We start from the raw sequence: 11,517 nt of genomic DNA, 5'->3' as shown, positions 1-11,517 counted from the left end.
GATGTCCTTCATCTTCATTGGTTTCTCCTTTCTGAATTGGGTGGGGATAGGTGCAGCTGAAGTGCAGGAGGTGGTGGCATAGATTTCCTTTACCATTGAGACAGAGATAGGGGGAGCAGATCTGATTTTCTCTTGGTAGTCTCCAACTTCAACCCCTGCATCCTCACAAAGTAAAGTGATTAATGAGAGAAAGGCTAGTGAATCTCTTTTTGTTTTCAGAATATTTAAGATACATTCACTAATTACTTCCCCTGCATCAATATACATATCATTAACAATAGCAAACAATAATTCAGCCCTCTTTACTGCCAGGGTTGAACTATGCTTGACTGGCATGAAAGAGTTCATCAGAAAAGTACTCCAGACTTTAGCAAATGGTAGCAGGTTCTTGGTGGTGATACACTTGGGTTTCTGGGCGAGGTCAGCTGCCAAGTTGTGCCTGGCCTTCCAATTCTGTGCAGGATTTCAATATAATCCTTGTCTGGACTATTCTTAAAGTCAGTGAAGTCCATCTGTTCAGGTTGCCTTTCAGTGTAAATTTCCAACACTCGATTGATGTTGGCAGCAGTGAAATCTACCCTCATACCCTTGACCATTGTGTGAAATTTGGGAATTTGGTCTCCCTTGAACCGCATTGCATTTGCATAAAACTCCTGTGTAATTTCTCTCCAACCATTATCAGCCAAGGAGCAGAAGTTGTCCCATCCCCTTTTCTGAATTTCTTCTGAGTACTCAGGGTAGTTGCCTTCAGCAATTTCAAAGGCTCTATCTGGGACAATCTTCCTCCTCAGAATATTTGCCTTGAAATAGTTTTCGTGAGCAATACTCCTGAATCTTGGATCATGATCAGTAGGGGTAGAGGTAGAAGGAGCATTTCTTCTGGTCGGCTGAGGTGGTGAATAGGTTGCAGGTGTGGGTACACTTGGCTGAGGAGGGTCGGCGATTTCAATGGGTGAGGAAGGTGAGACACCATCAGTTCTTGCTCTTTTAGTGGTTGGAGAATTCCTGGCTGTTCCAGCTTGCATATTCCTGATAGATCTCCTTCTTGGAGTGTTGCTGGCAGATCCAGCTTTGGTCTTCTTAGAAGGTCCAATTGGTGTATTCAAAGAAGTTCTGACCATTTTGAAGTGGCTGCAAAAACAAGCAAGTAATTTGACAGTTTAAAATTCATGACACAGAATTGTGACAGTATACATCTCTTTACTAGATAATTTCAATCAATCCATGTGCAGAATTCCAACTTGCAGTATGTATCTTTTTACAATCAGTTGCTGTCATGAGAATGTAATCATATAAACACACAAGCACTATTGCAAATTACTAAGCAATCACAGTCAAAATTTGTTAAACCTTTAAATTTGTAGTTTAGAGTGCACACTTTCAAAGCACATCAGGTTAACGCAGAGATGCTATTATTGGTCATCAACATATTTTTTTTTTACATGCTCTCTTAACTTTTCAGATATACCAGAACTTAGGTACAAAATTAATCAAACCATATTCAGGGGATTTTAAAATGGCCTTCATAATTTGTTCCCTCAGAGTTCACAATTTCACCAAGAATGCAGAAAAAGAATCACAATTTTCAACCAAATTTCAACTACTAATGGTTCCTAAAAGAAATTATCTTCTGACAGTAAAATTCCATCCAGAATATTGCCTATTGTTTCTTTGAATCACATACAATTAGAACAGTGCACTCATTCATTATCATCATAGACTAAATATCCACTAAATGCAGGATTATCAGTATGCTATCTGTACAATCAGGCAGTGCAATATACAGCAGTAATTCGTTCCATACAACTCAGTTCAGACATCAACATTTATATATTGCATGCAAAGAGTATTTTCGTTGATGGCAACTGGAATATTTCTATTTCTTTCAAAGTCATGTTCAGATTTTTCGCATAATGCAGATGTGCATATGTTAACAGAGGAGATTGAATGACTTTTAAAACATATTCACAGTATTTAAAGTTCCTTAAATCGAATACGCTCAAGATATTTCCCCACTTGCCATTTTTGACATTTTTCCAGAGTTGCAACAAAGAAAAACCCTAAATACAATTTCGTAAAATGCAGAGAACGTACCTTGAGCTTCAGAAATGTGAATGACAGTGAAAAAGAGGGAGCAATTGCTTGCTGGTTGCTTCACGAAAGATTGAAAGTTAGAGGAATTTCAGAGGGAAATGGGGATTTAGGTTTAAATGGATGTGAGCGTGGTTCCTTTATATTGAGTCTGGGGTTACGCGTGTGCACGTGCCCACTTTTTAAGTGAAAAGTGAACGTTCCCTTATTCATAAAATTCTGCGTTATCACTCTTGTCGAACAGAGTGAGTGTTCCAGAGAACTTGAAAATTTTGAATGCAATGCGCGTTATCACTATTGCTGGGCAAAGTGATAACGCCAAGCTTATTGCTTGAACATGGTTACTTTTATCAGTAAAAGGAGTAACGCGCTATGAAATATTCCATACTTACGTGCGCGTGGTCACTCTTGACAAGGAAAGGAAGTGATCCAGAGAGTGTGTTTTTCCCATCTGCCTCTGCGTTATCACTCTCATCAGTGAGAGTGATTGTTCCAGAGAGCTGTGTTTCCCATTCCGTTTCTGCATTATCACTCTCATCAGCGAGAGTGATTGTTCCAGAGGGGAAATCTCAGAATTCCATCTCTGCGTGATTGCTTTCCTGCAAAAGAGTGATTCCTTTCATCAATCCAAGTTCTCCAAACTTTAATTGGCTCACTTAACAAATCATAATCATTCCAATACACACTTACCATATAAAATACCTACTTCCCTCATCATGTTCACCCTTAATTACATATGCAACATTCATCTAAGGCTGAATTCTGCAGAACAAGTATTCACTCCCTACTTATGCAGTTTTGACTTTTACATTACACACTCCTATCATGAACTCTCAATTCATTCATCATTTTCGCTCCAAATTACAGATGCAACAAACATCACAGTTGAATTCTGTAGAATTTCTGCTTAACATATTCACAATGCAGTTTTGACTTTTCCATAACACATTATAGCATGAAGTCCAATTGCATTTATCAGATTCGCTACAAATGACAGATTTAGCATGCTTCAAAATTTACCTTTTGCATCAAAATTACAGAATATGATGAGTATGATGCAGAACTTTGTATTTTGCAGAAAATTTGCAGAATTTGATAACTATTATTCAGACTGTACAAGAACTTTAAGCATTCTAATTAATTCCAATCTGCATTCTTGTTTCAGCCACCAGATTTATTCTAAACATCAGATTCAGCAAGGTAACCAAGATGAAAAGTGCAGACTTTGACTTCTATGAACACTGTTAATTCAAAAATAATGCAGAAAAGTTAAATTGGGTTAGAAATGTGAGTTGCCTCTCACAAAGCGCTTCTTTAATGTCATTAGCTTGACATTAAATGTTTCTCACTCAAGAGAAACCAGTTTCATGCATGATATGTTCCTTGTAAACTCCTCTCCATGATAGATCTTCAATCTTTGGTCATTGACCTTGAATTCTCTCCCTGTTTTCAGATCTTCTATAAGAATTGCTCTAAAGGGAGAAGTTTCCTTGATTAAAAACGGTCCAGACCATCTAGATATCAGTTTCCCTGGAAACAATTTTAATCTTGAATTGAATAAGAGTACTTGCTGGCCAGGTCTGAAATCTTTTTGCAGAATAAATTTGTCATGGATCCTCTTGGTTCTTTCTTTGTACAACTTTGCATTCTCATAAGCTTGTTGTCTGAATTCCTCCAATTCATGCAACTGTAAAACTCTTTTCTTTCCAGCACTTGACAAATCAAAGTTAAGCCACTTGGTAGTCCAATATGCTCTGTGCTCCAGCTCTAGAGGTAAGTGACAGGCCTTTCCAAATACTAGCTGATATGGAGACATACCAATTGGAGTTTTAAAAGCAGTTCTATATGCCCACAGTGAGTCATCCAGTTTCTTTGACCAATCCTTCCTTGAACTGTTCACTACTTTCTCTAGAATTTGCTTGATCTCTCTATTTGAAACCTCCACTTGTCCACTTGTTTGTGGATGGTATGGAGTAGCAACCTTATGCTTCACACCATATTTCATTAATACAACTTCAAGATACTTGTTGCAAAAGTGAGTACCTCCATCACTTATCAGCACTCTAGGCACACCAAATCTTGAAAAAATGTTCTTTCTTATAAAAGAAATCACTACCTTTGCATCATTTGATCTGGTGGGAATTGCTTCTACCCATTTAGACACATAATCCACTGCAACTAGAATGTATTCGTGTGAGAATGATGGGGGAAATGGTCCCATGAAATCAATCCCCCATACATCAAATGGTTCCACTTCTAGGATGTTGGTTAATGGCAGCTCATGTCTTCTTGAAATATTTCCAGTTCTTTGACATTTATCACAGTTTTCCACATACTTCTTGGCATCTTTGAAGAGTGTAGGCCAAAAGAAACCTGCTTGCAAAACTTTTGCAGCAGTCCTTGAACTTGCATGGTGGCCTCCATATTCTGAATTGTGACAATGCCATAGTATCTCAGCTTGCTCACTTTGTGGAATGCATCTTCTAATTAACCCATCTACTCCAATTTTGAACAGGTATGGGTCTTCCCACACATAGAATTTGCTGTCATGTAAGAACTTCTTCTTTTGCTGCCAAGTAAACCTCTTTGGAATGAATTGAGTGGCTTTAAAATTTGCAATGTCAGCAAACCAAGGCATGTTTTCCACTGCAAACAACTTTTCATCTGGAAATTCTTCATTTATTTCCAATGATTCAGTGGTTAAACTCTCCAAAGGAAGTCTGGACAAGTGGTCAGCAACACTGTTTTCTTTTCCTTTCTTGTCTTTGATTTCTAGCTCAAATTCTTGGAGGAGTAGAATCCATCTTAATAATCTGGGTTTTGCATCTTGTGCAGGATTTAACACTTTGCTTGAATAATAGATAGCATGTAATTTCCTATCTTTCCTCTGTCCTAACACAGCACCCACTGCACTATCACTTGCATCACACATGAGTTCAAAAGGTAATTTCCAATCTGGTTTTGCAAGAATAGGTGCAGAAATCAGTTTCTCTTTTAAAACAGAAAATGCATGCAAACAATTATCATCAAATATGAAATCTGCATCTTTTACAAGTAAGTTACTCAAGGGTTTAGCAATCTTGGAAAAATCTTTTATGAATCTTCTATAAAAACTAGCATGTCCTAAAAAACTTCTAACTCCCTTAACATTGACAGGTGGAGGGAATTTACTAATGACTTCTATTTTAGCTTGGTCCACCTCCATTCCTTTCTCTGAAATTTTGTGACCAAGGACAATGCCTTCTTGTACCATGAAATGACACTTCTCCCAATTCAACACAAGGTTAGTATCTTGACATCTCTGCAAAACAGTGGATAGATTAGCTAAACAATCATCAAAAGAATCACCAAAAACAGAGAAATCATCCATGAACACTTCTATGATGTTTTCTACCAAATTAGAAAAAATAGAAAGCATGCATCTTTGGAAAGTGGCAGGGGCATTACACAAACCAAATGGCATTCTCCTATATGCAAAGACTCCAAATGGACATGTAAATGCAGTTTTCTCTTGATCTAAAGGATCTACAGCTATTTGATTATATCCTGAATACCCATCAAGAAAACAATAAAATGAATGTCCAACAAGTCTTTCTAGCATTTGATCTGCAAATGGTAGTGGGAAATGGTCTTTTCTGGTTGCATCATTTAATTTCCTATAGTCTATGCACATTCTCCATCCAGTCAAAGTCCTAATAGGGACAAGTTCATTCTTTTCATTAGGTACAACTGTCATACCACCTTTCTTTGGAACAAATTGGACTGGACTTACCCAATTGCTGTCAGAAATAGGGTATATTATTCCTGCATCTAACAGCTTTATGACCTCTTTTTTAACTACCTCTTTCATGGCTGGGTTTAACCTCCTTTGTGGCTGCACAACAGGTTTAAAATTATCCTCAAATAAAATTCTGTGCTTACAAAATGAGGGATTTATACCTTTCAGATCTGCAATACTCCAGCCAATTACAGATTTGTGTTCTCTCAAAATTCTGAGCAATTTTTTCTCTTGTTCTTCCTTAAGTTCATTGTTGATGATGACTGGATTTTCATGATTCTCATCCAGAAATGCATACCGCAAGTGTGAAGGGAGTTGTTTCAGTTCTAGCCTTTGCCTTTCCTCTTCTTTATCATCCTTTTTCAGCTCTTCTTTCACTAAATTTTCTGCAGGTTTTTGGATCGGCAGAGCTTCCAATTGCTGCTGCATTTCCATGATATCTTCTTCATTCAGAGTTTCAGATTTGTCATTCCCTGCAGATATTATCTCTTCTAACACAGCAGTTTCATCAAATTCTTTCATATGGTGTTGTGTAATAAAAGTATCCAGTATATCTATCTTCATACATGTATTATCTTCAACTGGATATTTTAAAGCTTCAAACACATTAAATATTACCTTCTCATCTTGAACTCGAAGCATAAGTTCACCTTTTTGCACATCTATTAAAGCTCTTCCGGTTGCAAGAAATGGCCTCCCTAGGATCAAAGGAATGTTAGAATCCACTTCCATGTCCAGAATCACAAAATCTGCAGGAAAAATGAACTTGTCAACTTTAACTAATAAATCTTCAACAACTCCATATGGATAAGTGTATGATCTATCAGCTAGCTGCAGTGTAATGTTGGTAGGCTTCACTTCCTCTATGCCAAGTTTCTGTAGAACAGCTAATGGCATCAGATTTATGCTTGCTCCCAAGTCACACAATGCTCTTCCCATAGTGCAGTTTCCTATTTCACAAGGAATGCTAAATGATCCAGGATCTTTCAACTTTTGAGGAAGCTTTCTCTTGAGAATGGCACTGCACTCCTCTGTCAAAGGTATTGTTTTATCATGCTCTAGCTTCCTTTTTCTGGAAAGTAGTTCTTTCATGAACTTTGCATATGAAGGCATTTGCTCCAAAGCTTCTGCAAAAGGAATGTTAATTTGTAATTTCTTAAAGACATTCATAAACCTTTCAAATTGTTCCTCTTGTTTAGGATTTTGGACTCTTTGAGGATAAGGTAGCCTCTTGTATTTTTCTGGGTCTATTGGCTTACAAGTTTCCTCAAAGAGTTGCTTTTTGGTTTTCCTTTCAGAATTCATGGGAACTTTTTGTTTTTCTTCTGAATGGTCTTTCTTCAATAGTTTAAAATTTCCTTGTTGCAGATCTTGTTCAATGTTTCTTTCTGCTGCATCATTCACTTTCTTTTCTGCTGGTTTAGGGCTTGCAACTACAGCTCCACTCCTTGTAGTTATGGCTTGACATTGCTTTTTAGGATTGATTACTGTATTGCTTGGAAATCTTCCTTCATCCCTGCTGGATAGTTGTTCAGCTAATTGTCCAATCTGTGTCTCTAATATCTTCATGGAAGCTTCTTGGTTTTTGAAGCTTGTTTGAGTCACCTTCATAAATTGCAGCATAGTCTCTTCCATCTCAGTCAACCTCTCATTCATAGGTCTGGAAAATTTCTGATTTCCTTGAGGTTGAGTGGATGAATTCCTCTGAAGATAAGGCTGTTGTGTTGTTGGACCTGCATTAGAAAAAAGCAAATTTGAATTAGAATTCTTTGCAGCAGAATATTGATTATTCCAATTAGAATACTGCTGAGTTCTATTATTCGAAAATTGAAATCCAGGGGGATATGATGGTTGTTGTCTCTAAAAATTATTCATATAATTCACTTGCTCTTATGGTTCACTTGTGGATGCCTCACATGCACCATTTGCATGGTTTCCTCCACAAAAATCACAACTTAGCTGACTGGTAGGCATACTCCCTGTTTGCAGATTGTTGATTTGTTGTGTTAAGGCAGCTAATTGTTCTGAAAACATTTGATTTTGTAGCTGATTTTGTGCAAGAAAAGTTTCCAGAACTTTAGCTTCATGACCAGAGTTTCTTCCTTGATTCCTTGAGTTTGAATTCTGATACATTGAAGATGCCATCATGTCAATAATCCTTTGAGCTTCTTCCAAGGACTTTGTATTTAATGAACCTCCAGCAGCAGCATCAACCATTGTTCTTGTTACTGCATTCATCCCATTATAAAAAGTCTCCAATTGCATCCAATCTGGAATACAATGATGTGGACACCTTCTAAGCAATTCTTTGTATCTTTCCCAAGCTTCATACAATGATTCTCCATCTTGCTGAACAAAGGATGTAATTTCTCCTCTCAGTTTAGCAGCTTTGGATGGAGGGAAGTACTTGGTTAGAAACCTGTTCACAAGTTCTGTCCAAGTTGTAATGCTTCCTTGTAGTTGAGCTTGTAACCAGCATTTTGCTCTATCTCTCAAGGAAAAAGGAAATAGTCTCAGTCTGATGGCTTCTTCACTAACCCCATTTATTCTTATGGTGTCACATAGCTATAAAAAATTTGAAATATGTAAGTTAGGATCATCAGAATTTCCACCAGAAAACTGATCTTGTTGGACTAAGTGTAACAAGGCAGGTTTAATCTCAAAATGGTTGATTTGAATAGTTAGCTTGATTATAGAAGAGTTAAAACCTTGCATGTTAGGAATTGCATAGTCCCCTAATGTTCTAATTCTATTTTGTTCTGCCATCTCTATTTCTGAATTTAGTTGTCTCAAAGATGTAGGTGTTCTTTTCACTCTAGGATTACTCTGAGATTCTGGAGAATGGATAGCTTCTAACTCACTATCACTCCCTATGGCTTTTTCTGCTCTAGACTCTTTTCTCAATCTTCTTAAGGTTATGTCTATGTCAGGATCAAAGACTAGAGTTGATTTGTTTTTGTTTTTGCCACGCATATACAATTCAAAATGAAGCAAAAGTAAACTACAAGTTAGTATTCAGAACTGCACCACGAAAATTATGCAGCAAATATCAGTAAAAGTAATTGAAACACAAGTTTAAAAGCTGCATAATGGACAAAATGTCTAACTACAGACTAATACTACAGAAATTCAGAGAAACAAAATACTCAATCTAGCTATTCTCATGTTACTAATGATATTGAAACTCAAATTCTCCGGCAACGGCGCCAAAAACTTGTTGTTTGCAATCTAACATTAGCAAGTGCACTAGAATTGCAGCAAGTGATGAGTAAATTTAAGATCAGAATATCGTCTCCACAGGGAATTTAGGTTTCAAGTACCACTTCACAGAATTATAATAACCATTTGAGCCATACGAATTTTGGAATGAGATTTGTAACATATAACAGCAGTAAACAAAAGCAATTAAAGTAAAGAACTTGCAGAAAAACAGAGTATGTAATGAAATGAGATAGGAATGAAGAATAGTTAGGAATATACTTCACAAGAATATTAGTATTAATTCAATTATGCCTCTGAACATTCAAGAACTTGGTTAATTGACAATCAGTTTCGCATAGTAATAGTCAAAGGTTAATTCCTTAACTCATTGACCCTAACAATCCACTAAACCTCCCTAATCCCTTAGGTGAGATTCAATTTCAAGTTGCATTAAGAATTAGAACTATAAGATTGCAGAATTAGGTCTCCTTATCCCTAAGAATCCCTAAACTCTGGTTGCCAATTCAGATCGGAGCAAACAATCCAATTCCCATTGTTAACGATTCCTCTTGATTAATCAAATGAATTTCCATTCAAAGATTGCATGAAAAGCAGAATTAACAACTCAATTAATCCAAGAACTTAAAGTTCAGAAGATAAAGTCGAATCAACACATCATCTCGAGTTCCATAAACCCCTAACTATGGGAAATTAAGCACACATTGCAACAAAAACAGAGAAAGAAGAAGAAGAAGATGAAGAAGAATGCAGAGCAGCCATGGCCACGAGCTCCAATCCGATCCCTCTTCTTGGAGCTTCAAGCTTCGACCCCAATCTTCTCTCCACTCTCTCTCAACGAGAATCTAACTAACAAAACAGAAAATGAGCAAAAGACCCCCGTTTTCGCGCTTCAATCATGTATATATAGAAACTCCAGTTCTGTGCGTTGTCACTTTTTTTTCACAAGAGTAACCACGCAGAAGCTTTATGTAGTGCGCATGTTCACTTTGAAGAGCAAGAGTAACCACGCGTAACTTGCAGAGTTGAAGGCTTCTCTGGAACATTCACTTTTATTCATAATAGTGGCAACGCAGGAGGTCAAGGGCTGCGCGTGATCACTTTCGTGAGTAATAGTGACCACGCGCAAGCTGTCCTGATACAAGTGTCTCTGGAACGCTCACTTTCGTTGGCGAAAGTGACAACCCGCAGCTCATCAGGAATGGAGTCTTCTCTGGAACGCTCACTTTCGTTGGCGAAAGTGATAACGCACACTGGCAACGTTCACTCTTGTAAATAAAAGTGATTACGCACAGGCTCTTCTTCTCTTTTAGGCTCTGGAATGATCACTTTCACTAACAATAGTGATCACGCCCAGTCTGTATCCCATAATTCTTGTATTTTGGAGTCCAACATTGCCATTCTTCCTCTTCCTTTCCATTGATAATCCATTTCCATGACTTTTGCTCAGATTATTCCTTCAAAAACAAGATAAATTCCTTAAGAACTAAGCATAAATTCTACAAATGCGAAAGTAACTACAAATTGAAATAAAACTTTCAATCATTCTCTTTTTCTGAGTTTTTCTGCTTTCTTCATATATTTTCCTTATTAAATGAGCTAGAATTATGCTAAAATATCAGTAAAAATATGGATTCATCAAGGACCTCTTACCTTGCCACATCAAGTGATGAATGACATACAATTTAGGGTCAATGTGACATAATGTTGTTAATAGGATTTTGTCATTTTGATGCAATTTTGAAATCTTGTATATGGTTCATCATGACACAAAAACTTTTGTTTTGTCTATAACTTGTGTAACTTGTGACCATGTACTATCATTGTAACCATCTTCATTAATGAATCAGTTGTTGTTTAAATCCATGCTTGGTTGATCTATAACCTCTCAAAGTAAATTCTTGCAATTAATTTGAAGTTCCTATTCTGTTTCTAATAAATTATAATGCCAAGAATGGATTGGTTTTGTCCAATCATGTCCTTGATATAAATATAAATCCTTAGTTCTGGGTACTTAGGTACCAATTGTTTATGGACCTTTATCGTGAATGATTTAGTGAAAAATAGGGAAGATTGAAAAGTTCTTAACATTGTATTATCTTGAGAATGAAATTATCTAGAAGTGGGAGTACTCCAATATAAGAGAAGTTTCTAAGGTCGTTCTAAGGAAGGTAACGGAGCTATTGCATATGAATAAACTCAAACTCGCTATAGATCTTAGATTGGGATTTAGTTTAGTGTTGATCGTAATCGAAGTAAGAGAAATAGATGGAAAGGATCGTTAGAAGTGGTTAATGGTAGTGATGTTCAACATTAGACCTGTCACAACTTTTTTGTTAAAATAAACAGAGACATGTCACATATATTTTTTGATGAATTAGTCAAAATGTGTTCCAACAAGAAGAGATAATATGAGATGAATCTCTTGT

The 11,517-nt window shown here is 36.8% G+C and overlaps 1 non-coding gene across 1 annotated transcript; it reads left to right on the top strand.

Annotated features, from left to right (window-relative positions):
• Positions 1 to 8,144: 8,144 nt before the first annotated feature.
• LOC113861607 lies at positions 8,145 to 8,251 on the top strand. Its single transcript, XR_003504271.1, has one exon. It is a non-coding gene; the product is annotated as a small nucleolar RNA R71 (small nucleolar RNA).
• The last annotated feature ends 3,266 nt before the right edge of the window (positions 8,252 to 11,517 follow it).

The sequence above is a fragment of the Abrus precatorius genome, unplaced genomic scaffold (genome assembly GCF_003935025.1).
Source record: "Abrus precatorius isolate BTA unplaced genomic scaffold, Abrus_2018 Scaffold1, whole genome shotgun sequence".
Lineage (NCBI taxonomy): Eukaryota > Viridiplantae > Streptophyta > Magnoliopsida > Fabales > Fabaceae > Abrus > Abrus precatorius.
Note: the sequence above shows the minus strand (reverse complement) of the source record. Positions and strands in the feature narration are given on the sequence as shown.